General features: G+C 46.9%; 22 non-coding genes and 1 pseudogene across 22 annotated transcripts; 16 read left to right on the top strand and 7 right to left on the bottom strand.

The window, feature by feature from the left end:
- The first annotated feature begins 1004 nt into the window (after positions 1-1004).
- LOC135017350 (U1 spliceosomal RNA) lies at positions 1005-1168 on the top strand. Its single transcript, XR_010215178.1, has one exon. It is a non-coding gene; the product is annotated as a U1 spliceosomal RNA (small nuclear RNA).
- A 152-nt stretch (positions 1169-1320) lies between these two features.
- Positions 1321-1455, top strand: LOC135017528 (U1 spliceosomal RNA; annotated as a pseudogene).
- A 702-nt stretch (positions 1456-2157) lies between these two features.
- On the top strand, positions 2158-2321 carry LOC135017612 (U1 spliceosomal RNA). Its single transcript, XR_010215409.1, has one exon. It is a non-coding gene; the product is annotated as a U1 spliceosomal RNA (small nuclear RNA).
- A 152-nt stretch (positions 2322-2473) lies between these two features.
- LOC135017538 (U1 spliceosomal RNA) lies at positions 2474-2636 on the top strand. The gene has a single exon (XR_010215346.1). It is a non-coding gene; the product is annotated as a U1 spliceosomal RNA (small nuclear RNA).
- Positions 2637-3306: 670 nt separating this feature from the next.
- LOC135017614 (U1 spliceosomal RNA) lies at positions 3307-3470 on the top strand. Its single transcript, XR_010215411.1, has one exon. It is a non-coding gene; the product is annotated as a U1 spliceosomal RNA (small nuclear RNA).
- Positions 3471-3622: 152 nt separating this feature from the next.
- On the top strand, positions 3623-3786 carry LOC135017504 (U1 spliceosomal RNA). Its single transcript, XR_010215318.1, has one exon. It is a non-coding gene; the product is annotated as a U1 spliceosomal RNA (small nuclear RNA).
- Positions 3787-4454: 668 nt separating this feature from the next.
- On the top strand, positions 4455-4618 carry LOC135017321 (U1 spliceosomal RNA). Its single transcript, XR_010215150.1, has one exon. It is a non-coding gene; the product is annotated as a U1 spliceosomal RNA (small nuclear RNA).
- A 152-nt stretch (positions 4619-4770) lies between these two features.
- Positions 4771-4933, top strand: LOC135017544 (U1 spliceosomal RNA). Its single transcript, XR_010215348.1, has one exon. It is a non-coding gene; the product is annotated as a U1 spliceosomal RNA (small nuclear RNA).
- A 671-nt stretch (positions 4934-5604) lies between these two features.
- Positions 5605-5768, top strand: LOC135017262 (U1 spliceosomal RNA). Its single transcript, XR_010215093.1, has one exon. It is a non-coding gene; the product is annotated as a U1 spliceosomal RNA (small nuclear RNA).
- A 6627-nt stretch (positions 5769-12395) lies between these two features.
- LOC135017588 (U5 spliceosomal RNA) lies at positions 12396-12511 on the bottom strand. Its single transcript, XR_010215385.1, has one exon. It is a non-coding gene; the product is annotated as a U5 spliceosomal RNA (small nuclear RNA).
- Positions 12512-12786: 275 nt separating this feature from the next.
- On the bottom strand, positions 12787-12902 carry LOC135017568 (U5 spliceosomal RNA). Its single transcript, XR_010215366.1, has one exon. It is a non-coding gene; the product is annotated as a U5 spliceosomal RNA (small nuclear RNA).
- A 286-nt stretch (positions 12903-13188) lies between these two features.
- LOC135017585 (U5 spliceosomal RNA) lies at positions 13189-13304 on the bottom strand. The gene has a single exon (XR_010215382.1). It is a non-coding gene; the product is annotated as a U5 spliceosomal RNA (small nuclear RNA).
- A 270-nt stretch (positions 13305-13574) lies between these two features.
- LOC135017578 (U5 spliceosomal RNA) lies at positions 13575-13690 on the bottom strand. The gene has a single exon (XR_010215376.1). It is a non-coding gene; the product is annotated as a U5 spliceosomal RNA (small nuclear RNA).
- A 144-nt stretch (positions 13691-13834) lies between these two features.
- Positions 13835-13997, top strand: LOC135017575 (U1 spliceosomal RNA). Its single transcript, XR_010215373.1, has one exon. It is a non-coding gene; the product is annotated as a U1 spliceosomal RNA (small nuclear RNA).
- Positions 13998-18811: 4814 nt separating this feature from the next.
- On the bottom strand, positions 18812-18924 carry LOC135017595 (U5 spliceosomal RNA). The gene has a single exon (XR_010215392.1). It is a non-coding gene; the product is annotated as a U5 spliceosomal RNA (small nuclear RNA).
- Positions 18925-19210: 286 nt separating this feature from the next.
- On the bottom strand, positions 19211-19327 carry LOC135017597 (U5 spliceosomal RNA). Its single transcript, XR_010215394.1, has one exon. It is a non-coding gene; the product is annotated as a U5 spliceosomal RNA (small nuclear RNA).
- Positions 19328-19597: 270 nt separating this feature from the next.
- On the bottom strand, positions 19598-19713 carry LOC135017573 (U5 spliceosomal RNA). The gene has a single exon (XR_010215371.1). It is a non-coding gene; the product is annotated as a U5 spliceosomal RNA (small nuclear RNA).
- A 144-nt stretch (positions 19714-19857) lies between these two features.
- LOC135017274 (U1 spliceosomal RNA) lies at positions 19858-20021 on the top strand. The gene has a single exon (XR_010215104.1). It is a non-coding gene; the product is annotated as a U1 spliceosomal RNA (small nuclear RNA).
- Positions 20022-20173: 152 nt separating this feature from the next.
- LOC135017519 (U1 spliceosomal RNA) lies at positions 20174-20336 on the top strand. Its single transcript, XR_010215330.1, has one exon. It is a non-coding gene; the product is annotated as a U1 spliceosomal RNA (small nuclear RNA).
- A 674-nt stretch (positions 20337-21010) lies between these two features.
- Positions 21011-21174, top strand: LOC135017269 (U1 spliceosomal RNA). The gene has a single exon (XR_010215099.1). It is a non-coding gene; the product is annotated as a U1 spliceosomal RNA (small nuclear RNA).
- A 152-nt stretch (positions 21175-21326) lies between these two features.
- Positions 21327-21489, top strand: LOC135017374 (U1 spliceosomal RNA). Its single transcript, XR_010215203.1, has one exon. It is a non-coding gene; the product is annotated as a U1 spliceosomal RNA (small nuclear RNA).
- Positions 21490-22160: 671 nt separating this feature from the next.
- On the top strand, positions 22161-22324 carry LOC135017276 (U1 spliceosomal RNA). The gene has a single exon (XR_010215106.1). It is a non-coding gene; the product is annotated as a U1 spliceosomal RNA (small nuclear RNA).
- A 152-nt stretch (positions 22325-22476) lies between these two features.
- Positions 22477-22639, top strand: LOC135017547 (U1 spliceosomal RNA). The gene has a single exon (XR_010215349.1). It is a non-coding gene; the product is annotated as a U1 spliceosomal RNA (small nuclear RNA).
- The last annotated feature ends 196 nt before the right edge of the window (positions 22640-22835 follow it).

Below are 22835 nucleotides of genomic sequence, written 5' to 3'. Positions count from 1 at the left end.
TTGGATAAATATTAATATTATTATCCCAAACTGCAGTGAAACATAAAGGTTAAAATCACAGAACTAACATACATGTGCATAAGAAGAATAAAGAGATGTGAAAAAAAGGTTTAAAAAGCGTGTCCGTGTGTGATTATTTTTGAAGGCACAACCCTGGCGGGGTTGTTTATATAGATATATATGTTGCTAATAATCACTTTCTAGCGTAATGTTATTAAATAGCTGTTAGTATCTATGTCGTCAGGTACCACTGGGTCGTATCCTATATACTCCTGTGGGAAACTTGACTGCATAATTTGTGTTTCCCCTGGTCGGCTCTCGTATAATTCAGATCTCTTTGTCTCAGGTCTCTCTCCAGCCTAGTTTGCTGTCTGTTTCCACTTCTCTTTTCTTGAGCCGCTGCCTTCTATGCCCTTGTGCACTCTCCAGACTTCTCCTGTCTGCTTACTTTGTGCCTTCCAACGCACAATGCAAACTACAGGTAGTGCTGCAGGGCCCACACCCTTTTACTTGCCTTACAGAGCAGCTCTGGAGCTGTTACAGTGCCCAGCTGCAGCAAGAAATCAGCTTGAATGCTTCAGGGGCTGGGGCATAGCCAACATGAGCCCCACACCGACGGAGGGTGGAGGTGTTTAATGCAAACTAGGGGTCAGCCAAGCGCCGCAAAAGGCCGCCATGCCCTGCATGCCCCTTTTCTCTTTTCATATGCAGACGAGGGTTGAAGCCAACTTTGACCCACTGCTTGGATGACAGCACCATATGCAAATCCATCTGCGGCAGGCCTTCCCCCAGGAATGCTTGCACTAGTTGTTGCATTTGGTTTGTTGTTTGGGGGTGCTTCAGTATTAGGCAGCCTTCTGCCCTCCCATGTTCATCTGAAAATATGTGTTCTCCCTGCAGTTGTTGTCCCCAGATGAGAGTTCCCTTGTGCTGCCTCAGTTGAATCTCCTTTACTTGACAGAGATGTGCCTGAGCAGCGGCCCTCCCCAGCCCTATCCCAAATCATACTTATTTTGCATAGGAGATACCATGGTCATGAAGATTGTTCTCCCAGGGTTAGGTTCATTCATTGCGTTCTGGGTATGCTGACCTCTGTGATTTCCCCAAATGTGGGAAACTCAACTGCATTATTTGTGGTAGTGGGGGACTGTGTTTGTGCTTTACTCTGGTCAGCTCTGGTAAAAGTCAGATTTCTTTGTCTCAGATCTTCCTCTAGCCTTGTTCTTCTTTCAAGAGTTCCCTTGTGCTGCCTCAGTTGGATCTCCTTCACTTGACAGGGGGGTGCCCGAGCAGCGACCCTCCCCAGCTCTAGCCCAACTCCTACTTACCTGCCAGGTGAGATACTATGATCATGAAGTTGCTTCTCCCAGGGCAAGGCTCACCCATTGCACTCTGGGTGTGCTGCCCCTGCGATTTCCCCAAATATGGGAAACTTGATTGCATAATTTGTGTTTCCCCTAGTCGGCTCTCATATAATTCAGATCTCTTTGTCTCAGGTCTCTCTCCAGCCTAGTTTGCTGTCTGTTTCCACTTCTTTTTTCTTGAGCCCCTCCCTTCTATACCCTTGTGCACTATCCTGACTTCTCCTCCTGTCTGCTTACTTTGTGCCTTCCGATGCACAATGCAAACTACAGGTAGTGCTGCAGGGCCCACACCCTTTTACTTGCCTTACAGAGCAGCTCTGGAGCTGTTACAGTGCCAAGCTGCTGCAAGAAATCAGCTTGAATGCTTCAGGGGCTGGGGCATGGCCAACATGAGCCCCACACCGAAGTAGGGTGGGGGTGTTTAATGCGAACTAAGGGTCATCCAAGCGCCGCAAAAGGCCGCCATGCCCTGCATACCCCTTTTCTCTTTTCATATGCAGATGAGGGTTCCAGCCAACTTTGGCCCACTGCTTGGATGACATCACTGTATGCAAATCCGTCTTCTGCAGACCTTCCCCCAGGAATGCTTGTACTAGTTGTTGCATTTGGTTTGTTGTTTGGGGGTGCTTCAGTATTAGGCAGCCTTCTGCCCTCCCATGTTCATCTGAAAATATGTGTTCTCCCGGCAGTTGTTGTCCCCAGATGAGAGTTCCCTTGTGCTGCCTCAGTTGAATCTCCTTTACTTGACAGAGATGTGCCTGAGCAGCGGCCCTCCCCAGCCCTATCCCAAATCATACTTATTTTGCATAGGAGATACCATGGTCATAAAGATTGTTCTCCCAGGGTGAGGTTCATTCATTGCATTCTGGGTATGCTGACCCCTGTGATTTCCCCAAATGTGGGAAACTCAACTGCATTATTTGTGGTAGTGGGGGACTGTGTTTGTGTTTTCCTCTGGTCAGCTCTGGTAAAAGTCAGATTTCTTTGTCTCAGATCTTCCTCTAGCCTTGTTCTTCTTTCGAGAGTTCCATTGTGCTGCCTCAGTTTGATCTCCTTCACTTGACAGGGGGGTACCCGAGCAGCGACCCTCCCCAGCTCTAGCCCAACTCCTACATAACTGCCAGGTGAGATACTATGATCATGAAGGTGCTTCTCCCAGGGCAAGGCTCACCCATTGCACTCTGGGTGTGCTGCTCCTGCGATTTCCCCAAATGTGGGAAACTTGACTGCATAATTTGCGTTTCCCCTGGTCGGCTCTCGTATAATTCAGATCTCTTTGTCTCAGGTCTCTCTCCAGCCTAGTTTGCTGTCTGTTTCCACTTCTCTTTTCTTGAGCCGCTGCCTTCTATGCCCTTGTGCACTCTCCTGACTTCTCCTGTCTGCTTACTTTGTGCCTTCCAACGCACAATGCAAACTACAGGTAGTGCTGCAGGGCCCACACCCTTTTACTTGCCTTTCAGAGCAGCTCTGGAGCTGTTACAGTGCCCAGCTGCTGCAAGAAATCAGCTTGAATGCTTCAGGGGCTGGGGCATAGCCAACATGAGCCCCACACCGACGGAGGGTGGAGGTGTTTAATGCGAACTAAGGGTCATCCAAGCGCCGCAAAAGGCCGCCATGCCCTGCATACCCCTTTTCTCTTTTCATATGCAGATGAGGGTTCCAGCCAACTTTGGCCCACTGCTTGGATGACATCACCGTATGCAAATACGTCTTCTGCAGACCTTCCCCCAGGAATGCTTGTACTAGTTGTTGCATTTGGTTTGTTGTTTGGGGTGCTTCAGTATTAGGCAGCCTTCTGCTCTCCCATGTTCATCTGAAAATATGTGTTCTCCCTGCAGTTGTTGTCCCCAGATGAGAGTTCTCTTGTGCTGCCTCAGTTGAATCTCCTTTACTTGACAGAGATGTGCCTGAGCAGCGGCCATCCCCAGCCCTATCCCAAATCATACTTATTTTGCATAGGAGATACCATGGTCATGAAGATTGTTCTTCCAGGGTGAGGTTCATTCATTGCATTCTGGGTATGCTGACCCCTGTGATTTCCCCAAATGTGGGAAACTCGACTGCATTATTTGTGGTAGTGGGGGACTGTGTTTGTGCTTTCCTCTGGTCAGCTCTGGTAAAAGTCAGATTTCTTTGTCTCAGATCTTCCTCTAGCCTTGTTCTTTTTTTGAGAGTTTCCTTGTGCTGCCTCAGTTGGATTTCCTTCACTTGACAGGGGGGTGCCCGAGCAGCGACCCTCCCCAGCTCTAGCCCAACTCCTACTTACCTGCCAGGTGAGATACTATGATCAGGAAGGTGCTTCTCCCAGGGCAAGGCTCACCCATTGCACTCTGGGTGTGCTGCTCCTACGATTTCCCCAAATGTGGGACACTTGACTACATAATTTGTGTTTCCTCTGGTCGGCTACTCGTATAATTCAGATCTCTTTGTCTCAGGTCTCTCTCCAGCCTAGTTTGCTGTCTGTTTCCACTTCTCTTTTCTTGAGCCCCTGCCCTTGCCCTTGTGCACTCTCCTGACTTCTCCTGTCTGCTTACTTTGTGCCTTCCAACGCACAATGCAAACTACAGGTAGTGCTGCAGGGCCAACACCCTTTTACTTGCCTTACAGAGCAGCTCTGGAGCTGTTACAGTGCCCAGCTGCTGCAAGAAATCAGCTTGAATGCTTCAGGGGCTGGGGCATAGCCAACATGAGCCCCACACCGACGGAGGGTGGAGGTGTTTAATGCGAACTAAGGGTCATCCAAGCGCCGCAAAAGGCCGCCATGCCCTGCATACCCCTTTTCTCTTTTCATATGCAGATGAGGGTTCCAGCCAACTTTGGCCCACTGCTTGGATGACATCACCGTATGCAAATCCGTCTTCTGCAGACCTTTTCCCAGGAATGCTTGTACTAGTTGTTGCATTTGGTTTGTTGTTTGGGGGTGCTTCAGTATTAGGCAGCCTTCTGCTCTCCCATGTTCATCTGAAAATATGTGTTCTCCCTGCAGTTGTTGTCCCCAGATGAGAGTTCCCTTGTGCTGCCTCAGTTGAATCTCCTTTACTTGACAGGGATGTGCCTGAGCAGCGGCCCTCCCCAGCCCTATCCCAAATCATACTTATTTTGCATAGGAGATACCATTGTCATGAAGATTGTTCTCCCAGGGTGAGGTTCATTCATTGCATTCTGGGTATGCTGACCCCTGTCATTTCCCCAAATGTGGGAAACTCGACTGCATTATTTGTGGTAGTGGGGGACTGTGTTTGTGCTTTCCTCTGGTCAGCTCTGGTAAAAGTCAGATTTCTTTGTCTCAGATCTTCCTCTAGCCTTGTTCTTTTTTCGAGAGTTTCCTTGTGCTGCCTCAGTTGGATCTCCTTCACTTGACAGGGGGGTGCCCGAACAGCGACCCTCCCCAGCTCTAGCCCAACTCCTACTTACCTGCCAGGTGAGATACTATGATCAGGAAGGTGCTTCTCCCAGGGCAAGGCTCACCCAATGCACTCTGGGTGTGCTGCTCCTACGATTTCCCCAAATGTGGGACACTTGATTACATAATTTGTGTTTCCTCTGGTCGGCTCTCGTATAATTCAGATCTCTTTGTCTCAGGTCTCTCTCCAGCCTAGTTTGCTGTCTGTTTCCACTTCTCTTTTCTTGAGCCGCTCCCTTCTATGCCCTTGTGCACTATCCTGACTTCTCCCGTCTGCTTACTTTGTGCCTTCCAACGCACAATGCAAACTACAGGTAGTGCTGCAGGGCCCACACCCTTTTACTTGCTTTACAGAGCAGCTCTGGAGCTGTTACAGTGCCCAGCTGCTGCAAGAAATCAGCTTGAATGCTTCAGGGGCTGGGGCATAGCCAACATGAGCCCCACACCGAAGGAAGGTGGAGGTGTTTAATGCAAACTAGGGGTCATCCAAGCGCCGCAAAAGGCCGCCATGCCCTGCACACCCCTTTTTTATTTTCATATGCAGACGAGGGTTGAAGCCAACTTTGACCCACTGCTTGGATGACATCACCATATGCAAATCCATCTGCTGCAGGCCTTCCCCCAGGAATGCTTGCACTAGTAGTTGCATTTGGTTTGTTGTTTGGGGGTGCTTCAGTGTTAGGCAGCCTTCTGCCCTCCCATGTTCATCTGAAAATATGTGTTCTCCCTGCAGTTGTTGTCCCCAGATGAGAGTTCCCTTGTGTTGCCTCAGTTGAATCTCCTTTACTTGACAGAGATGTGCCTGAGCAGCGGCCCTCCCCAGCCCTATCCCAAATCATACTTATTTTGCATAGGAGATACCATGGTCATGAAGATTGTTCTCCCAGGGTGAGGTTCATTCATTGCACTCTGGGTATGCTGACCCCTGTGATTTCCCCAAATGTGGGAAACTCGACTGCATTATTTGTGGTAGTGGGGGACTGCGTTTGTGCTTTCCTCTGGTCAGCTCTGGTAAAAGTCAGATTTCTTTGTCTCAGATCTTCCTCTAGCCTTGTTCTTCTTTCGAGAGTTCCCTTGTGCTGCCTCAGTTGGATCTCCTTCACTTGACAGGGGGTGCCCGAGCAGCAATCCTCCACAGCTCTAGCCCAACTCCTACTTACCTGCCAGGTGAGATACTATGATGTTCACTGTTAGGGCAATCAGGATGTGGAATTCCCTGCCAGGGAAGGTGGTAATGGCGGACTCTGTAATTGGATTTAAAAAAGGAATGGATACATTTCTGAATGAAAAAGCTATCCAAGGTTATAATACTTAAAATATCAACATGGTTAATCCGGGGGTAACATGAGTTATAGTAGCTAACTAGTCATAAAACATTATTCAGCAAGTATGTAGAATCATCACAACTTAAAACAGGTTGAACACGATGGGCAATTTGCCTCTATTCAACCTCAAAAACTATGTTACTATATGTTACTATATTACTATGTTACTGTAGTATACAGAACACCACAATGTAATGAGCAGTGATAGTGAGCACTGATGAGGATACTAGAACTGACACTGAGCAGCAAGATGCAGCACTGGACTATTAGTAATGTACTGTAGTATGCTGAGCACCACAATGCAGCACAAGACAATGAGCAGTGATACTGAGCACTGATGAGGATACTACTGAGAACTGACACTGAGCAGGAGAGACACACTACTAGTATTACTGAGCAGCAATAAGTAACCACTGATACTGAGCACTGATATTGAGATTTCCACTGAGAGAACATAGCCACGTCCTCTCCGCTCTCTCTTCAATGCACGAGTAAAAATGGCGGCAACGCGCAGCTCTTTATATGGAATCCGAATCTCGAGAGAATCCGACAGCGGGATGATGACATTTTCCCTTGTTCAGGTTTTCCGAGTCAGGCGGGAACAACCGAGCCTGCCTCGGACCAGTGTAAACCACATGGAGTTCGTCGGGAATTCGGTTCTCGGAGAACCGAACCCGCTCCTCTCTACCTTATACCCATCAATTTTTTTATTTTCAATCTAAGCCCCTGCAGTTTTCTGTAAGCATCTGCTTCGCTATGATGATCAACAAGTCACAAGGGCAAACACTCAGGGCTTGAGGCGTAGATCTTAGGACCAGCTGCTACAAGCATGGCAGAGGTGTCACTATCACTGGTGACACCCAGAGAGGTGGCGAAGGAGATTGTAATGCAGTGCGCGCAGATAAGCAGCGCAATGGTAAAAAGGAGGCATGGTTTCATAGGTAGGGGCGTGGCCTGGTGGCCCGAATCTACATTTTGTTGCTCCGGGTGTCCCGGGGGTTGGGGGCTGCACCCGGGGACTAGTGTGTGTGCGGTGCTGGCTCCTGCACAGTGACAGGGCATGGCCACCCAGCATGACGCCTCCATTCTTGACCATGCTGTAATTGCAGTCGCACTGCAGTTCAGCGTGATCATAAAAAATGGTGTAGCCTCCTGCTGGTGCAAACTGTATGTGCGCGCAGGAAGCCGCCACCATTTTTGTGATCACAGCGGCTGAATGTGATGTCATACAGCCGCTGTGACCACGCCCCCTGTGTCTCCTCCGTTGCAGACCCCATTTTGAAGCCTTGCCCCCGCACCGCTCCATCCCTGACTTGGAAATGGAGTGTTGCTGACCCCCCTCTCCCCCCCCCGCCCCGATTGACAGGCAGAGGCGATCGCATTCTCTGCGGGGTGCCGCAGAAAATGCAGGCACATGCGTATGCTGTTAGCAATTTTTGCAGTTGGATCGCTTATTGTGATTGCATTCCAACCTGAATCAGGCCCTATTACCTATCACAATGCGCTGCGGGCAGTACAAAATTGGGTTAATATAGGAGTAAAACTCCCAGACCTGTGCTCCTTAACTGTACCTGGTGGCTAGTGGAGCGGCTGCCCAGTAATCAGTGTCCACGCCAGTGCGCACACGGTCCACCCCCTACGGCCACGCTCCCCTTCATCAGCGGCCTCGTGATCCGGAAGGGCGGTGTGTGTGTGACTGACCTTAGGAAGAAACTGGAGCCTCCGCTGCAGTGACCCAGCAACCAGGGCACGGGAGTATACAGCGCCGCTGGGAGTGATGAAGCTGCAGTAAAGATGTCTATTAGACCTAGCCTGCTGCAGCCCTTGTAGATTCTCATAAAACAAGTTCTTCTTTTCTTGTCAAAATTAATAGCTAAGAATAGGCTGCCTGAGGCAGGCCCCTGTTAAGTGGCCTGCTACTGAAGGCACCAACTACAAACTGAGCTCCCTGTTCATGGAAGCGGGGTTATAGAGGAGGATGCGCTGAGCATCTTGGGAACAGTCAAAAGCTTTGAGCCGGTTGGTGCCTCAGATCAAGATCCTACTCTACACCCCAATGTGAATCCTTGTGGAGTCCAGTGTACCCAACAGAAGAAATTAATGTGTCACACCCATTGGCAGCAACCTTAGAATAGCTGCTGACGGGCACAATTGAGAAAGGAAGGGGGGGGGGGGACATTTGAATCCAGCACATAGATGCAATTCAAATATGTAATTTGTACCTTCCTATTTTAAAATATAATGGATGAACCTCACCCTGTGAGAACAATCTTCATGATCAAGAGATCTCATATGCAAAATAAGTATGAGTTGGGATAGGGCTGGGGAGGGTGGCTGCTCGGGCAGCCCCTCCCCCGTCAAGTTAAGGAGATTCAACTGAGGACGCACAAGGGAACTCTCGTCTGGGGACAACAACTGCAGGGAGACCACATCTGTTCAGATGAACATGGGAGGGTGGAAGGCTGCCTAATATTGAAGCACCATCAAATATCAAACCATATGCAACAACTAGTACAAGCATTCCTGGGGGAAGGTCTGCAGAAGACGGATTTGCATACGGTGATGTCATCCAAGATGTGGGCCAAAGTTGGCTGGAACCCTCATCTGCATATGAAAAGAGAAAAGGGGCATGCAGGGCATGGCGGCCTTTTGCGGTGCTTGGATGACCCCTAGTTCGCATTAAACACCCCCACCCTACTTTGGTGTGGGGCTCATGTTGGCCATGCCCCATCCCCTGAAGCATTCAAGCTGATTTCTTGCAGCAGCTGGGCACTGTAACAGCTCCAGAGCTGTTCTGTAAGGCAAGTAAAAGGGTGTGGGCCCTGCAGCACCACCTGTAGTTCGCATTGTGCGTTGGAAGGCACAAAGTAAGCAGACGGGAGGAGAAGTCAGGATAGTGCGCAAGGGCATCCTTTTCTCTTAGTCCGTAGAGGATGCTGGGGTCACATTAAGAACCATGGGGTATAGACGGGATCCGCAAGAGACATGGGCACTTTAAGACTTTCAAAGGGTGTGAACTGGCTCCTCCCTCTATGCCCCTCCTCCAGACTCCAGTTATAGGAACTGTGCCCAGGGAGACGGACATTTCGAGGAAAGGATTTATTGTTAAACTAAGGTGAGCATCTTACCAGCTCACACCTTAAGCATGCCGCAGAACGTGGCATTCAACAGAACACAAGCCAACGGCATGAACAATTGCAGCAAAAAGCTGACCAGAACCATAACATAACATGTGTATAACCACAAGTAATAACTGCAGACACAGTATGGACTGGGACGGGTGCCCAGCATCCTCTACGGACTAAGAGAAAAGGATTTACCGGTAGGTATTAAAATCCTATTTTCTCATACGACCTAGAGGATGCTGGGGTCACATTAAGAACCATGGGGTTATACCAAAGCTCTTGAACGGGTGGGAGAGTGCGTACGACTCTGCAGCACCGAATGACCCAACTTGAGGTTATCATCAGCCAAGGTATCAAACTTGTAAAACTTAGCAAAAGTGTTTACTAAATAGCTGCTCGGCAAAGTTGCAATGCCGAGACTCCCCGACCAGCTGCCCAGGATGAACCCACCTTTCTAGTAGAATGGGTCTTCACCTAATTCAGTAACGGCAATCCTGCCATGGAATGAGCATGCTGAATCTTACCACAGATCCAGCGCATAATGGTCTACATGGAAGCAGGACACCCAATCCTGTTGGGAGCATACAGGACAAACAGAGCCTCTGTTTTCCTAATCTGAACCGTTCTGGTGACATAAATTTTCAAAGTTCTGACCACAGCCAGAGACTTTGACTCAACGAAGGTGTCAGTGGCCAAAGGCACCATGTGGAAAGATGAACCACCTTCGGCAGAAATTGTTGACGTGTCCTCAATTCTGCTCTATCTTCATGAAAGATCAAATAAAGGCTCTTGTGATACTGCATGGTTTGTACTGTTTTCCATGTGCTCCCAGATCTTTCAAGCAAGTAGCATGGTCAAGAAAGTTCTGTTTGAAAAGAAACAACATTTACTGTCATTGTTATAGAATTTGGGAGAAAAAACAAGAAGAAATCTGCACTGTTGACGCACTGGACAGAATGAATGAATCATAAAATATAACCTTTATTAAGTATGTATTAAAATTGGATAAATATTAATATTATTATCCCAAACTGCAGTGAAACATAAAGGTTAAAATCACAGAACTAACATACATGTGCATAAGAAGAATAAAGAGATGTGAAAAAAAGGTTTAAAAAGCGTGTCCGTGTGTGATTATTTTTGAAGGCACAACCCTGGCGGGGTTGTTTATATAGATATATATGTTGCTAATAATCACTTTCTAGCGTAATGTTATTAAATAGCTGTTAGTATCTATGTCGTCAGGTACCACTGGGTCGTATCCTATATACTCCCTTCACTCAATAGGGGTTACCTCCCGGGAAGCCATCCCCATTGGCGAATTTGTGGGGGTGATTGAGTATAACCGGTAAGCTAACCTCCAATTTGTGGGGTGCTTAGGTAGATGGGGATCACTTATTTCTCTGTGTCCCCTAAGACTATATTCCTAAATTCAATACCACAGGGGGATAGCTTTCTATATCGGATAAGGAATCACTTGATAGGGAAATCTCTATGCATCATGGAAAGATCATATTTATTAATATCCAAACTAAAAAAATGATGAATAGCTTTAATTTAGCTGTTTAGATATAGTTAATTGGCGAGATATACCAACAGGTGCGGTTGCCTTAAGGAATATGGCAATTCCAATATAAATAGCAGCCCTCCTTCATATAATCAGCCAGATCTTATTAAATCTGGTCCAGATATAGCCGTTCAGATATACTTAATTGACAACATATATCAATCGGTGGGGTTGCCTTAAGGAATATAGCAATTCCAATTCTCATATAAATAGCAACCTTCCTTCATATATTCAGCCAGATCTTATTTAATCTGATCTAGGCGTAGGCAATAATGCTTTCCTTAGAGGTATAGCCACCTCAATTCTTATTAGGAAGCAAAGTGTCTGTCATAATGGTTTATCCAATTCATCTAAGAAATAATATATTCCATGTGTCAGAGATTCATTACTCTCTATTTACACTGTTAAAGAGTTAATTCTTATTATGTTACAGTGTAATGAAATTATCATATAGGGAGATGTGGCAATTCCATGTGCTATATATATAATAACCCTTAGTGGTCCAGATTCCACAATGAGGAATTTTCTTATAAACCGCTGAAACACACAGCTGTTTGACTGACTTCCAAATATATCTATCTCACTTTGTAACAGTCTTATGATAGAGAAACTGTTACATATTCGGTCACTTAGTTATCTAAAGGTAAACAGACTCAGTGTGAGGGTAATATAATATATCAAATGCGCTGTCAATAATCGTGGTAACTGGTGTAATAATGTGGTATATTGAGTATGCTAGTAAGGCATATAACTGCTCTCCAGCCTTTAAGTGTTACCAATCAATTTGTTACACTGTAAAGGATTTATGGTGTCCTGTTAGGACATGCAGCTGCTAGGCTGACTCAAAGATTTATCCATTTGTAACAATTATGTAACAGTTATATACATGTTACTGGTATTACATAGAAATAGTATGACACAGGCCAGCAGTCCCATGTGTCTAGATTCCACAATAGGAGATTTTCTTTGTCTTATAAACTGCTGGAACACACAGCTGCTAGACTGACTTCAAATATATATATTACTTTGTAACAGTCTTATAGTAAAGAGACTGTTACACACTGTCATTTAGTTATCTCAAGGTTAGCAGATTCTGTGTGAGGATAGTGTTCTGTTAGAACATGCAGCTGCTAGGCTGACTCATAGAAAATGTATCCATTTGTAACACATGACACATACAGCATTAAATTAATATCTATAGCAGCCCATGTGACATCTCTACTCTTATCATAATTGTCTGGTTATTGCCAATCTGGACAGCAGGAGTGATATATATTCACTAGTCCCAATATCCCATCATATAAATATACCCACACTGATATACTTTCTTATCAAGAGTTATTAGTAGCTATCTGTATGCACTTTAGACATTGTATCTGCTAAGTGACATCATATCTAGTGTATTCCTTTCTTATAGCTCAGCTTCTATTCCCTATTAGTGGAGACTAACAGCTAACATCATAATCATATATTTTTGTTTTATAACATTTCACATGAGTCAAATACACGCGGACACGCCGTGCCCTACACGTGTGTTTCACTGCATCTATGGCAACTTACATTAAAGCTAACAAGAAAGCACACTCGTTCTGTCTTTAAACTGATAAAAGAAACCCCAAAAATATGGGGCATGCAAAAATTGAGATAAAACTCAGTTTTGCTCCTCTCCACGGAAATCTTTAATAAAAGGCGAAATATTTGTTAGTTCTGAAGAGAAACCAGAGCATGACCAAGATTCCACCTGTCGCCTGAGTGCCATGCCAGCAGTTCTCATTGAGCTCAAAGTGAGCACCCAATTTGAAAGAAAGATAGCAGATTTCTCACCAGGCTTCCCCTAGCTATAAACATGGTTTGTACTCTTTTCCATGTGTTCCCAGATCTTTCAAGCAATTAGTATAGTCAAGAAAGTTCTGTTTGAAAAGAAACAAACATTTACTGTCATTTCTATGCAAATGAGCTTACATTAAAGCACACTCGTTCTATCTTTAAACAGATAAAATAAAACCCCAATAAGATGGGGAATGCAAAATTTGAGATAAAACTCAGTTTTGCTCCTCTCCACGGAAATCTTTAGTAAAAGGCGAAAGATTTGTTCGTTCTGAAGAGAAACCAGAGCATGACCAAGATTCCACCTGTCGCCTGAGTGCCATGCCAGCAGTCCTCATTCAGCTCAAAGTGAGCACCCAATTTGAAAGAAAGAAAGCAGATTTCTCACCAGGCTTCCCCTTGCTATAAGCATGGTTTGTACTCTTTTCCATGTGCTCCCAGATCTTTCAAGCAAGTAGCATGGTCAAGAAAGTTCTGTTTGAAAAGAAACAGACATTTACTGTCATTGTTATACAAATAAACTTACATTAAAGCCAACAAGAAAGCACACTCATTCTGTCCTTAAACTGATAAAAGAAACCCCAATAATATGGGGCATGCAAAAATTGAGATAAAACTCAGTTTTGCTCCTCTCCACGGAAATCTTTAATAAATGGCGAAAGATTTGTTCATTCTGAAGAGAAACCAGAGCATGACCAAGATTCCACCTGTCGCCTGAGTGCCATGCCAGCAGTCCTCATTCAGATCAAAGTGAGCGCCCAATTTGAAAGAAAGCAGATTTCTCACCTGGCTTCTCCTTGCTATAAGCATGGTTTGTACTGTATTCCATGTGCTCCCAGATCTTTCAAGCAAGTAGCATGGTCAAGAAAGTTCTGTTTGAAAAGAAACAAACATTTACTGTAATTTCTATGCAAATGAGCTTTCATTAAAGCACACTCATTCTATCTTTAAACCGATAAAAGAAAATCCAAAAAGATGGGGCATGCAAAAATTGAGGTAAAACTCAGTTTTGCTCCTCTCCACGGAAATCTTTAGTAAAAGGCGAAAGATTTGTTCGTTCTGAAGAGAAACCAGAGCATGACCAAGATTTTCATCTGAAAATATGTGTTCTCCCTGCAGTTGTTGTCCCCAGATGAGAGTTCCCTTGTGCTGCCTCAGTTGAATCTCCTTTACTTGACAGAGATGTGCCTGAGCAGCGGCCCTCCCCAGCCCTATCCCAAATCATACTTATTTTGCATAGGAGATACCATGGTCATGAAGATTGTTCTCCCAGGGTGAGGTTCATTCATTGCATTCTGGGTATGCTGACCCCTGTGATTTCCCCAACGTGGGAAACTCGACTGCATTATTTGTGGTAGTGGGGGACTGTGTTTGTGCTTTCCTCTGGTCAGCTCTGGTAAAAGTCAGATTTCTTTGTCTCAGATCTTCCTCTAGCCTTGTTCTTCTTTCGAGAGTTCCCTTGTGCTGCCTCAGTTGGATCTCCTTCACTTGACAGGGGGTGCCCGAGCAGCAATCCTCCACAGCTCTAGCCCAACTCCTACTTACCTGCCAGGTGAGATACTATGATCTTCACTGTTAGGGCAATCAGGATGTGGAATTCCCTGCCAGGGAAGGTGGTAATGGCGGACTCTGTAATTGGATTTAAAAAAGGAATGGATACATTTCTGAATGAAAAAGCTATCTAAGGTTATAATACTTAAAATATCAACATGGTTAATCCGGGGGTAACATGAGTTATAGTAGCTAACTAGTCATAAAACATTATTCAGCAAGTATGTAGAATCATCACAACTTAAAACAGGTTGAACACGATGGGCAATTTGCCTCTATTCAACCTCAAAAACTATGTTACTATATGTTACTATATTACTATGTTACTGTAGTATACAGAAAACCAAAATGCAATGAACAGTGATAGTGAGCACTGATGAGGATACTAGAACTGACACTGAGCAGCAAGATGCAGCACTGGACTATTAGTAATGTACTGTAGTATGCTGAGCACCACAATGCAGCACAAGACAATGAGCAGTGATACTGAGCACTGATGAGGATACTACTGAGAACTGACACTGAGCAGGAGAGACACACTACTAGTATTACTGAGCAGCAATAAGTAACCACTGATACTGAGCACTGATATTGAGATTTCCACTGAGAGAACATAGCCACGTCCATTCCGCTCTCTCTTCAATGCACGAGTAAAAATGGCGGCAACGCGCAGCTCTTTATATGGAATCCGAATCTCGCGAGAATCCGACAGCGGGATGATGACATTTTCCCTTGTTCAGGTTTTGCGAGTCAGGCGGGAACAACCGAGCCTGCCTCGGACCAGTGTAAACAACGTGGAGTTCGTGGGGAATTCGGTTCTCGGAGAACCGAACCCGCTCCTCTCTACCTTATACCAATCAATTTTTTTTATTTTCAATCTAAGCCCCTGCAGTTTTCTGTAAGCATCTGCTTCGCTATGATGATCAACAAGTCACAAGGGCAAACACTCAGGGCTTGAGGCGTAGATCTTAGGACCAGCTGCTACAAGCATGGCAGAGGTGTCACTATCACTGGTGACACCCAGAGAGGTGGCGAGGGAGATTGTAATGCAGTGCGCGCAGATAAGCAGCGCAATGGTAAAAAGGAGGCATGGTTTCATAGGTAGGGGCGTGGCCTGGTGGCCTGAATCTACATTTTGTTGCTCCGGGTGTCCCGGGGGTTGGGGGCTGCACCCGGGGACTAGTGTGTGAGCGGTGCTGGCTCCTGCACAGTGAAAGGGCATGGCCACCCAGCATGACGCCTCCCTTCTTGACCATGCTGTAATTGCAGTCGCACTGCAGTTCAGCGTGATCATAAAAAATGGTGTAGCCTCCTGCTGGTGCAGACTGTATGTGCGCGCAGGAAGCCGCCACCATTTTTGTGATCACAGCGGCTGAATGTGATGTCATACAGCCGCTGTGACCACGCCCCCTGTGTCTACTCCGTTGCAGACCCCATTTTGAAGCCTTGCCCCCGCACCGCTCCATCCCTGACTTGGAAATGGAGTGTTGCTGACCCACCTATCCCCCCCCGCCCCGATTGACAGGCAGAGGCGATCGCATTCTCTGCGCGGTGCCGCAGAAAATGCAGGCACATGCGTATGCTCTTAGCAATTTTTGCAGTTGGATCGCTTATTGTGATTGCAATCCAACCTGAATCAGGCCCTATTACCTATCACAATGCGCTGCGGGCAGTACAAAATTGGGTTAATATAGGAGAAAAACCCCCAGACCTGTGCTCCTTAACTGTACCTGGTGGCTAGTGGAGCGGCTGCCCAGTAATCAGTGTCCACGCCAGTGCGCACACGGTCCACCCCCTACGGCCACGCTCCCCTTCATCAGCGGCCTCGTGATCCGGAAGGGTGGTGTGTGTGTGACTGACCTTAGGATGAAACCGGACCCTCCGCTGCAGTGACCCAGCAACCAGGGCACGGGAGTATACAGCGCCGCTGGGAGTGATGAAGCTGCAGTAAAGATGTCTATTAGACCTAGCCTGCTGCAGCCCTTGTAGATTCTCATAAAACAAGTTCTTCTTTTCTTGTCAAAATTTATAGCTAAGAATAGGCTGCCTGAGGCAGGCCCCTGTTAAGTGGCCTGCTACTGAAGGCACCAACTACAAACTGAGCTCCCTGTTCATGGAAGCGGGGTTATAGAGGAGAATGCACTGAGCATCTTGGGAACAGTCAAAAGCTTTGAGCCGGTTGGTGCCTCAGATCAAGATCCTACTCTACACCCCAATGTGAATCCTTGTGGAGTCCAGTGTACCCCACAGAAGAAATTAATGTGTCACACCCATTGGCAGCAACCTTAGAATAGCTGCTGACGGGCACAATTGAGAAAGGAAGGGGGGGGGGGGACATTTGAATCCAGCACATAAATGCAATTCAAATATGTAATTTGTACCTTCCTATTTTAAAATATAATGGATGAACCTCACCCTGTGAGAACAATCTTCATGATCAAGAGATCACATATGCAAAATAAGTATGAGTTGGGATAGGGCTGGGGAGGGTGGCTGCTCGGGCAGCCCCTCCCCCGTCAAGTTAAGGAGATTCAACTGAGGAAGCACAAGGGAACTCTCGTCTGGGGACAACAACTGCAGGGAGACCACATCTTTTCAGATGAACATGGGAGGGCGGAAGGCTGCCTAATACTGAAGCACCATCAAATATCAAACCATATGCAACATCTAGTACAAGCCTTCCTGGGGGAAGGTCTGCAGCAGACGGATTTGCATACAGTGATGTTATTCAAGCAGTGGGCCAAAGTTGGCTGGAACCCTCATCTGCATATGAAAAGAGAAAAGGGGCGTGCAGGGCATGGCGGCCTTTTGCAGTGCTTGGATGACCCCTAGTTCTCATTAAACACCCCCACCCTCCTTTGGTGTGGGGCTCATGTTGGCCATGCCCCATCCCCTGAAGCATTCAAGCTGATTTCTTGCAGCAGCTGGGCACTGTAACAGCTCCAGAGCTGTTCTGTAAGGCAAGTAAAAGGGTGTGGGCCCTGCAGCACCACCTGTAGTTTGCATTGTGCGTTGGAAGGCACAAAGTAAGCAGACGGGAGGAGAAGTCAGGATAGTGCGCAAGGGCATCCTTTTCTCTTAGTCCGTAGAGGATGCTGGGGTCACATTAAGAACCATGGGGTATAGACGGGATCCGCAAGAGACATGGGCACTTTAAGACTATCAAAGGGTGTGAACTGGCTCCTCCCTCTATGCCCCTCCTCCAGACTCCAGTTATAGGAACTGTGCCCATGGAGACGGACATTTCGAGGAAAGGATTTATTGTTAAACTAAGGTGAGCATCTTACCAGCTCACACCTTAAGCATGCCGCAGAACGTGGCATTCAACAGAACACAAGCCAACGGCATGAATAATTGCAGCAAAAAGCTGACCAGAACCATAACACAACATGTGTATAACCACAAGTAATAACTGCAGACACAGTATGGACTGGGACGGGTGCCCAGCATCCTCTACAGACTAAGAGAAAAGGATTTACCGGTAGGTATTAAAATCCTATTTTCTCATACGACCTAGAGGATGCTGGGGTCACATTAAGAACCATGGGGTTATACCAAAGCTCTTGAACGGGTGGAAGAGTGCGTACGACTCTGCAGCACCGAATTACCCAACTTGAAGTTATCATCGGCCAAGGTATCAAACTTGTAAAACTTAGCAAAAGTGTTTACTAAATAGCTGCTCGGCAAAGTTGCAATGCCGAGACTCCCCGACCAGCTGCCCAGGATGAACCCACCTTTCTAGTAGAATGGGTCTTCACCTAATTCAGTAACGGCAATCCTGCCATGGAATGAGCATGCTGAATCTTACCACAGATCCAGCGCATAATGGTCTACATGGAAGCAGGACACCCAATCCTGTTGGGAGCATACAGGACAAACAGAGCCTCTGTTTTCCTAATCTGAACCGTTCTGGTGACATAAATTTTCAAAGTTCTGACCACAGCCAGAGACTTTGACTCAACGAAGGTGTCAGTGGCCAAAGGCACCATGTGGAAAGATGAACCACCTTCGGCAGAAATTGTTGACGTGTCCCCAATTCTGCTCTATCTTCATGAAAGATCAAATAAAGGCTCTTGTGATACTGCATGGTTTGTACTGTTTTCCATGTGCTCCCAGATCTTTCAAGCAAGTAGCATGGTCAAGAAAGTTCTGTTTGAAAAGAAACAAACATTTACTGTCATTGTTATGCAAATAAACTTACATTAAAGCTAACCAGAAAGCACACTCGTTCTGTCTTTAAACTGATAAAAGAAACCCCAATAATATGGGCATACCTCCCAACTTTGTCGGCTCGCAAAGAGGGACACACGCGCGGCGAAGTCGCACGCGCTCCCAAAAAGGGCGTGGCCTAAGTAAAAAGGGGCATGGCTTCGCGGGAGGACCCGCGATCGCGAGTCACGCCCCCGTTTTCGGCACTGAGGGGGCATGCCCAGCGCTCTGTGAGCCGCTGGCATGCCACCTCTCCCTCTGACTTCAGTGAATAGACGCTGTGCGCACAGCGACTATTCACCGCTGCTCTGCTAAGCAGGGCAGCGACAGACAGAGCCTCCCAACTGTCCTCCCCACCGCGGGACACTGCGGCCCGCAGGTGGGACAGCGGGACAGTCCCCAAAAAACGGGACTGTCCCGCGAAAATCGGGACAGTTGGGAGGTATGATATGGGGCATGCAAAAATTGAGATAAAACTCAGTTTTGCTCCTCTCCACGGAAATCTTTAGTAAAAGGCGAAAGATTTGTTCGTTCTGAAGAGAAACCAGAGCATGACCAAGATTCCACCTGTCGCCTGAGTGCCATGCCAGCAGTCCTCATTCAGCTCAAAGTGAGCACCCAATTTGAAAGAAAGAAAGCAGATTTCTCACCAGGCTTCCCCTTGCTATAAACATGGTTTGTACTCTTTTCCATGTGCTCCCAGATCTTTCAAGCAATTAGTATGGTCAAGAAAGTTCTGCTTGAAAAGAAACAGACATTTATTGTCATTGTTATGCAAATAAACTTACATTAAAGCTAACAAGAAAGCACACTTGTTCTGTCTTTAAACTGATAAAAGAAACCCCAATAATATGGGGCATGCAAAAATTGAGATAAAACTCAGTTTTGCTCCTCTCCACGGATAATCTTTAATAAAAGGCGAAAGATTTGTTCATTCTGAAGAGAAACCAGAGCATGACCAAGATTCCACCTGTCGCCTGAGTGCTGTGCCAGCAGTCCTCATTCAGATCAAAGTGAGCGCCCAATTTGAAAGAAAGCAGATTTCTCACCTGGCTTCTCCTTGCTATAAGCATGGTTTGTACTGTATTCCATGTGCTCCCAGATCTTTAAAGCAAGTAGCATGGTCAAGAAAGTTCTGTTTGAACATAAATAAACATTTACTGTCATTTCTATGCAAATGAGCTTACATTAAAGCACACTCATTCTATCTTTAAACCGGTAAAAGAAACCCCAAAAAGATGGGGCATGCAAAAATTGAGATAAAACTCGGTTTTGCTCCTCTCCACGGAAATCTTTAGTAAGAGGCGAAAGATTTGTTCGTTCTGAAGAGAAACCAGAGCATGACCAAGATTTTTATCTGAAAATATGTGTTCTCCCTGCAGTTGTTGTCCCCAGATGAGAGTTCCCTTGTGCTGCCTCAGCTGAATCTCCTTTACTTGACAGAGATGTGCCTGAGCAGCGGCCCTCCCCAGCCCTATCCCAAATCATACTTATTTTGCATAGGCGATACCATGGTCATGAAGATTGTTCTCCCAGGGTGAGGTTCATTCATTGCATTCTGGGTATGCTGACCCCTGTGATTTCCCCAAATGTGGGAAACTCGACTGCATTATTTGTGGTAGTGGGGGACTGTGTTTGTGCTTTCCTCTAGTCAGCTCTGGTAAAAGTCAGATTTATTTGTCTCAGATCTTCCTCTAGCCTTGTTCTTCTTTCGAGAGTTCCCTTGTGCTGCCTCAGTTGGATCTCCTTCACTTGACAGGGGGGTGCCCGAGTAGCGACCCTCCCCAGCTCTAGCCTAACTCCTACTTACCTGCCAGGTGAGATACTATGATCATGAAGGTGCTTCTCCCAGGGCAAGGCTCACCCATTGCACTCTGGGTGTGGTGCCCCTGCGATTTCCCCAAATGTGGGAAGCTTGACTGCATAATTTGTGTTTCCCCTGGTCGGCTCTCGTATAATTCAGATCTCTTTGTCTCAGGTCTCTCTCCAGCCTAGTTTGCTGTCTGTTTCCACTTCTTTTTTCATGAGCCCCTCCCTTTTATACCCTTGTGCACTATCCTGACTTCTCCTCTTGTCTGCTTATTTTGTGCCTTCCAATGCACAATGCAAACTACAGGTAGTGCTGCAGGGCCCACACCCTTTTACTTGCCGTACAGAGCAGCTCTGGAGCTGTTACAGTGCCCAGCTGCTGCAAGAAATCAGCTTGAATGCTTCAGGGGCTGGGGCATAGCCAACATGAGCCCCACACCGAAGGAGGGTGGAGGTGTTTAATGCGAACTAGGGGTCATCCAAGCGCCGCAAAAGGCCGCTATGCCCTGCACGCCCCTTTTCTCTTTTCATATGCAGACGAGGGTTGAAGCCAACTTTGACCCACTGCTTGGATGACATCACCGTATGCAAATCCATCTGCTGCAGGCCTTCCCCCAGGAATGCTTGCACTAGTTGTTGCATTTGGTTTGTTGTTTGGGGGTGCTTCATTATTAGGCAGCCTTCTGCCCTCCCATGTTCATCTGAAAATATGTGTTCTCCCTGCAGTTGTTGTCCCCAGATGAGAGTTCCCTTGTGCTGCCTCAGTTGAATCTCCTTTACTTGACAGAGATGTGCCTGAGCAGCGGCCCTCCCCAGCCCTATCCCAAATCATACTTATTTTGCATAGGAGATACCATGGTCATGAAGATTGTTCTCCCAGGGTGAGGTTCATTCATTGCATTCTGGGTATGCTGACCCCTGTGATTTCCCCAAATGTGGGAAACTCGACTGCATTATTTGTGGTAGTGGAGGACTGTGTTTGTGCTTTCCTCTGGTCAGCTCTGGTAAAAGTCAGATTTATTTGTCTCAGATCTTCCTCTAGCCTTGTTCTTCTTTCGAGAGTTCCCTTGTGCTGCCTCAGTTGAATCTCCTTCACTTGACAGGGGGGTACCCGAGCAGCGACCCTCCCCAGCTCTAGCCCAACTTCTACTTACCTGGCAGGTGAGATACTATGATCATGTAGGTGCTTCTCCCAGGGCAAGGCTCACCCATTGCACTCTGGGTGTGCTGCTCCTGCGATTTCCCCAAATGTGGGAAACTTGACTGCATAATTTGTGTTTCCCCTGGTCGGCTCTCGTATAATTCAGATCTCTTTGTCTCAGGTCTCTCTCCAGCCTAGTTTGCTGTCTGTTTCAACTTCTCTTTTCTTGAGCCGCTCCCTTCTATGCCCTTGCGCACTATCCTGACTTCTCCCGTCTGCTTACTTTGTGCCTTCCAATGCACAATGCAAACTACAGGTAGTGCTGCAGGGCCCACACCCTTTTACTTGCCGTTCAGAGCAGCTCTGGAGCTGTTACAGTGCCCAGCTGCTGCAAGAAATCAGCTTGAATGCTTCAGGGGCTGGGGCATAGCCAACATGAGCCCCACACCGAAGGAGGGTGGAGGTGTTTAATGCGAACTAGGGGTTATCCAAGCGCCGCAAAAGGCCGCCATGCCCTGCACGCCCCTTTTCTCTTTTCATATGCAGACGAGGGTTGAAGCCAACTTTGACCCACTGCTTGGATGACATCACTATATGCAAATCCATCTGCTGCAGGCCTTCCCCCAGGAATGCTTGTACTAGTTGTTGCATTTGGTTTGTTGTTTGGGGGTGCTTCAGTATTAGGCAGCCTTCTGCCCTCCCATGTTTATCTGAAAATATGTGTTCTCCCTGCAGTTGTTGTCCCCAGATGAGAGTTCCCTTGTGCTGCCTTAGTTGAATCTCCTTTACTTGACAGAGATGTGCCTGAGCAGCGGCCCTTCCCAACCCTATCCCAAATCATACTTATTTTGCATAGGCGATACCATGGTCATGAAGATTGTTCTCCCAGGGTGAGGTTCATTCATTGCATTCTGGGTATGCTGACCCCTGTGATTTCCCCAAATGTGGGAAACTCGACTGCATTATTTGTGGTAGTGGGGGACTGTGTTTGTGCTTTCCTCTGGACAGCTCTGGTAAAAGTCAGATTTCTTTGTCTCAGATCTTCCTCTAGCCTTGTTCTTCTTTCGAGAGTTCCCTTGTGCTGCCTCAGTTGGATCTCTTTAACTTGACAGGGGGGTGCCCGAGCAGCGACCCTCCCCAGCTCTAGCCCAACTCCTACTTACTTGCCAGGTGAGATACTATGATCATGAAGGATCTTCTCCCAGGGCAAGGCTCACCCATTGCACTCTGGGTGTGGTGCCCCTGCGATTTCCCCAAATGTGGGAAGCTTGACTGCATAATTTGTGTTTCCCCTGGTCGGCTCTCGTATAATTCAGATCTCTTTGTCTCAGGTCTCTCTCCAGCCTAGTTTGCTGTCTGTTTCCACTTCTTTTTTCATGAGCCCCTCCCTTTTATACCCTTGTGCACTATCCTGACTTCTCCTCCTGTCTGCTTACTTTGTGCCTTCCAATGCACAATGCAAACTACAGGTAGTGCTGTAGGGCCCACACCCTTTTACTTGCCGTACAGAGCAG

This window comes from Pseudophryne corroboree, unplaced genomic scaffold, assembly GCF_028390025.1.
Source record: "Pseudophryne corroboree isolate aPseCor3 unplaced genomic scaffold, aPseCor3.hap2 scaffold_316, whole genome shotgun sequence".
NCBI classification, from domain to species: Eukaryota; Metazoa; Chordata; class Amphibia; order Anura; family Myobatrachidae; genus Pseudophryne; species Pseudophryne corroboree.
This window is presented reverse-complemented; position numbering and strand designations above follow the sequence as displayed.